Source organism: Dysidea avara, chromosome 15, assembly GCF_963678975.1.
Source record: "Dysidea avara chromosome 15, odDysAvar1.4, whole genome shotgun sequence".
NCBI lineage: Eukaryota > Metazoa > Porifera > Demospongiae > Dictyoceratida > Dysideidae > Dysidea > Dysidea avara.
The window spans coordinates 13,887,216-13,892,585 of record NC_089286.1 but is presented as its reverse complement, the minus strand read 5'-3'; the positions used below and the strand labels follow the sequence as shown (position 1 = coordinate 13,892,585).

Sequence of the window (5,370 nt, the reverse complement as noted above, 5' to 3'; positions counted from 1 at the left end):
AAGCTAGTGACCTTATTGTAGTGCAACTTAAACTGTACATCTATACAGGAGGTGTTGTGCACAAAATGAAAGTATCAGTTGATGATGTAACACATTATACACTGACGGTGGAGGGTACACGGTACAGAGTACAAAATGTTATTTGTCATCATGGACCTAGTGCTACTTCAGGGCACTACACCTCCTATCATAAACAAGAGAGAGGCTGGATATTAGCAAATGACTCCCAATTGACTAGGGTTGAGTCACCAAATACTGACAAAGATGTTTACATTCTCTTCTTTGGAAAAGATTGAGTGAATGTAAGTTATGCATACGCTCCTTTTGTTTCTGGAGAGTAACAGGTAAAAATCTGTTGTTTTGATATTTAATAATTTGTATACTGTTTTACAGAATATGAATTTCCTAAATCAATGCCTTGGAGAAGCTACAACGAAGATCTTATGTAAAGTCTGCATGATGTTGCACTTCAGTGGAGTGGCCAGCAGGTTGTAGGTTATGATCATTATTGAATACAAGCATTGTATCAAGTTGCAGTGCATTGTATGAAGTAGGATATCCTAAACCTGATGATTATCATTTTGTCTTCATTGGTCACAATGTGGTGTAATTTAATATGTCAGTTATGTCAGTAAATGTTTGTTATATTGTAGTTCCTAACACGTTGGTAAATAAGACAACACACAGTCATTGGTAGGACTATAAAAGCAGGAAAAGAGGACATATTGCTTATCGGTAATGTTTATCTTCTCAATTTCTTGCTATCATAATTAATGTGTAATTGCAGTTTGTCAAGATGAGGACTATAGTAATGATCATGGTGATATACTGAAAACTGACAACCAAAGGTGCACATCACCTTAGTATTAATTTTGTTTTAAAATGCACATATCATCTCTAGCATCAATGACATCCCATCTTACAGCATAAGGATTACCAGCATTGAGCCAACAACTGTAGCTACAACTTCTTATAATATTTCTTTACTGCAGATATATGATCAATGTTGCGGAGCATGATGTTGGGAATGACTTCACCATGGAAAATGATGATAAAGATAGGAAATATGATGATCATAAACATGCTGACAATCTGGATGATGATCACCTTGAACAATCCAAAAGATTATTCTCATGATGATCAGGATGATGACCAGGATGATGATCACCATGGTGCACATCACCTTAGTATTTTGTTATAAATTGTACATAATATCTCCTCTAGCATCAATGACATCACATCTTACATCATGAGGATTACCAGCATTGAGCCAACAACTGTATAGCTACAACTTACTATAATATTTCTTTATTGCAGGTATATAGACATTGATGATGATCAATGTTGTGGAGCATGATGTTGGTCATGATTTCACCATGGAAAATGATCAAGATGGCAAATATGCTGATGATCTCGATGAGATACAATCAGGAAGATTATCCCCATGAGGATCAGGATTATGATTACCATGATGCACATCAGGATCAAATTCAATGTGATGATGCTAGGATGATGATCACCATTATGCTGATGATGTAGATCAAATATGTCTATGATCAACATATGAAGATGATGATCAACTGCAAGATGATGATCAACATCATATCCTCAAGATGATGATCAACATCATATCCTCAAGATGATGTTAGTTAGTATGGTAGTGGTGGTGGAGGAGGTGGTGGTGGAGGAGGTGGTGGGGGTCATTGGTAGTGTTATATTACTATAACACTGCGTACATGGTCAGCGCCTCCCCGTGGTGACCCCTGGGCAGTTGAACATGTTCAACTGGCTAAAGCTGACCTGTCAATTATGTATTATATATTCACAGTGCAAGGTACAATAACCATATAATTTGAATTTATATTCAATTTTCTTAATTACAGGTCTTGCCTACTTGTCACATGTACTTGCACATTCTTGTATGTGATAGAGGTAAAGCCCTGACTATAGAATCTAAGATTGTTATAAATACTAGATAAATACTTGCTATAAATGCTAGAAAAAATGCTTCCTTACAAGGAATTGCAGGAAGCTGTATGATATATCAGTAGCCTTCGCAGTACTTTGGCTTTGCCTCTAACAGTTCAAGTCAAAGATTTTCAAGTCAACCCTTTGCACTAATTATGTACCATGAAAAGCAAATGGCCAACATGTTCCTCAAGTGTTGTTAATTTACAGGCTCCACTATAATAAGTATATTGTATAATAATTTCCATTACACAATAATTGCAAGATAATTAGCCATTATATAGCTTTATTTTTTTTTAAATTTTAGCAGATGCCTTACCTTCAAAATCTACTCTCTGGAGGACCTGCCAACAACCAGATCAGTGACATGTGATCTTCTGTTGCTCTTTACTTTAACAATTGAATAAATGATGAATGCACAGAGAGGGCACAAACCTTCTTAATTTTTATTACAATATAATAGAAATGTCACCTGTATTGTTACAGAGCCTTGAAGTATACTCTAATAAAGCATTTAAAAATTATCAAAGTATAACATTCATTTTATTAGCACAAAATTATTTCTAGACCAAAGTAGATTACTAGCATGTTTTCTGGAATGCATTCCTGACAGTAGCGTTGCTTGAGCTATCTTCGGAATTTTGTAGACAGTTGTATGAACCCAATAGGGATGAGGAGCTTTGGTGCTCACTTATTAGGTGCAACAGATTAAAGTTAGTTGCTCAACTATTGTTTTCCTGACAATGGAACCTGCAGTTGGAAAGCCGACAATCAGGCACAGGCCCCAAGTATAACATAACTATATCATTGTCTGTCTGGTACCACAACTTGCAATTGTGGCCACAGTGCAATATTGTATTCCACAGTGTATTATTATCTAATCAAAAACAGCCAAGCTGTAAAAAAAGGTGCGGCCTCCAAAAAGGCCATGGTGAAAAAAGATGTGAAATCCAAGGTGCCGGCCAAGAAATGGCTGTGATGGTAGGTTAATGGTTACATTTTAATAACAACAATTCAGGTGAATTTGGTGCCAAGACCAAGCAGCACAAAACTCACCTGAATTGTCGTTATTGAAATGTAACCATTAACCTACCATCACAGCCATTTCTTGGCCGCCACCTTGGATTTCACATCTTTTTTCACCATGGCCTTTTTGGGGGCCGCACCTTTTTTTACAGCTTGGCTGTTCTTGATTAGATATCACTTCTTTTTGTATTTGTATACTGCAAAGCCGGCCTATGGCTGGCTTTGGGGCTTTTTTAACCCATGTGTTTTTTTCTTTACTACAGGAAGAAGAAAAGAACTTAAAGAAGAATTTTGTACTTCAATTATTTTTGATTTTATTAGTAATTATACAAATTATATACATATATTTATTACATGCCCATTATTCCCCACAGGATATTTTTTTGCAGCTGATCTCTCTACTGGGTGACTTGAAATGTAGCTGAACTATATACAGGATGGTTTCTTTGTAGCTGAACTCTCTACAAGGTAACCTCTTCTAGCTGGTCTCTCTACAGGGTATTTTGTTTCTAGCTGAACTCTCTACAGGTGAATTGTTTGCAGCTAAACTCTCCACATGGTGGTGTCTTTGTAGCTGAACTCTCTACATGATGGTTTCTTTGTAGCTGAACTCTCTATAAGGTGACTTCGTCTAGCTGAACTCTCTACAGGGTGATTTTTTTGTAGCTGAACTCTCTGCAGGGTGATTTGTTTGCAGCTGAACTGTCTACATGATGGTTTCTTTGTAGCTGAACTCTCTACAAGGTGACTTCGTCCAGCTGATCTCTCTACGGGGTGATTTGTTTCTAGCTGAACTCTCTACAGGTGATTTGTTTGCAGCTAAACTCTCTACATGGTGGTTTCTTTGTAGTTGAACTCCCTACATGATGGTTTCTTTGTAGTTGAACTCTCTACAAGGTAATTTCTTCTCTACAGGGTGATTTGTTGTAGTTGAATTCTCTACAAGGTGGTTTGTATGAGGCTGAACTCTCTACATGGCGGTTTCATTGTAGCTGAATTCTCTACAGAGTGATTTGTTTGCAGCTGAACTCTCTACATGATGGTTTCTTTGTAACTGAACACTCTACAAGGTGACTTCTTCTAGCTGATCTTTCTACAGGGTGAATTGTTGTAGCTGAACTATCTACAAGGCAACTTCTTCTAGCTGATCTCTATACAGGGTGATTTGTTTGTAGTTGAATTCTGTACAGGTGGTTTCTTTGTAGCTGAACTCTGTACATGATGGTTTCTTTGTAGCTGAACTCTTTACAAGGTGACTTCTTCTAGCTGAACTCTCTACGGGGTAATTTCTTTGTAGCTGAACTCTCTATATGATGGTTTCTTTGTAACTGATCTCACTACAAGGTAACTTCTTCTAGCTGATCTTTCTACTGGGTGATTTGTTTGCAGCTGAACTCTCTACATGGTGGTTTCTTTGTTGCTGATAGGGACCCGCCGATTATGCTGGCATAATTATGAGCATAATAGGTGTCTGAAAGCATTGAGCATAATAGGTAGAATATTTGTGTAATAGTATGAATTCTTGCTTATCAAAATAGCTATCACAGAAAGATCGATATACTCTAATAGAACAGTCAGTAACTCTAATAGAACAATCACATAGCTGACTGCTCTATTAGAGTATATCGATCTTTTCTGTGATATGCATTTTGACAAGTAAGTTTGTGCTTCAGCCACTTATTATTTATCCATAGATTGGAGATTATTAGCAGAGCATGAGAACTGAGGCACAAATAATTAGGCATAATTTAAGCATAATAGGTAAATTTTTGAGCAGTGCAGCAGCGGGTCCCTAGTTGCTGAACTCTCTACAAGGTGAATTCTTCTACCTGATCTCTCTACAGGGTAATTTGTTTGTAACCGAACTCTGTACAAGTGCGTTTTTGTGGGTGATCTCACTGCAGGTTGATTTGTTTGTAGCTGAACTTACTAAAGGGTGATTTTGCTTGTAGCTGAACTCCTTGCATTGTATCTAGTTTCTAGCTGATCTCTCTACAGGGTGATTTGTTTGTAACTGATCTCTCTACAAGTTGATTTGTGTGTAGCTGATCTCTCTGCAAGTTGATTAATTTGCAGCCGATCTCTCTACAAGGTAATTTGTTTGTAGCTGAACTGTCTATAAAATGATTTATTTGTAGCTGATCTCTCTGCAGGTTGATTTGTTTTAGCTGAACTCTCTACAGGGTGATTGCTTGTAGCTGAACTCCATACTTTGTGTCTAGTTTGTAGCTGTTCTCTCTGCAGGGTGATTTGTTTGTAGCCGATCTCTCTACAAGGTAATTTGTTTGTAGCTGAACTATCTATAAGGTGATTTGTACGTAGCTGATCTCTCTGCAGATGGATTTGTTTTAGCTGAACTCTCTACAGAGTGATTTG

At 37.3% G+C, this 5,370-nt stretch overlaps 2 long non-coding RNA genes across 2 annotated transcripts; both read left to right on the top strand.

Moving 5' to 3' along the window:
* Nucleotides 1–449: 449 nt before the first annotated feature.
* On the top strand, nucleotides 450–1,556 carry LOC136245746 (uncharacterized). The gene is made up of 4 exons (XR_010696107.1): nucleotides 450–735; nucleotides 788–848; nucleotides 902–1,172; nucleotides 1,225–1,556. It is a non-coding gene; the product is annotated as an uncharacterized lncRNA (long non-coding RNA).
* A 124-nt stretch (nucleotides 1,557–1,680) lies between these two features.
* Nucleotides 1,681–2,502, top strand: LOC136245747 (uncharacterized). The gene is made up of 3 exons (XR_010696108.1): nucleotides 1,681–1,834; nucleotides 1,884–1,932; nucleotides 2,276–2,502. It is a non-coding gene; the product is annotated as an uncharacterized lncRNA (long non-coding RNA).
* The last annotated feature ends 2,868 nt before the right edge of the window (nucleotides 2,503–5,370 follow it).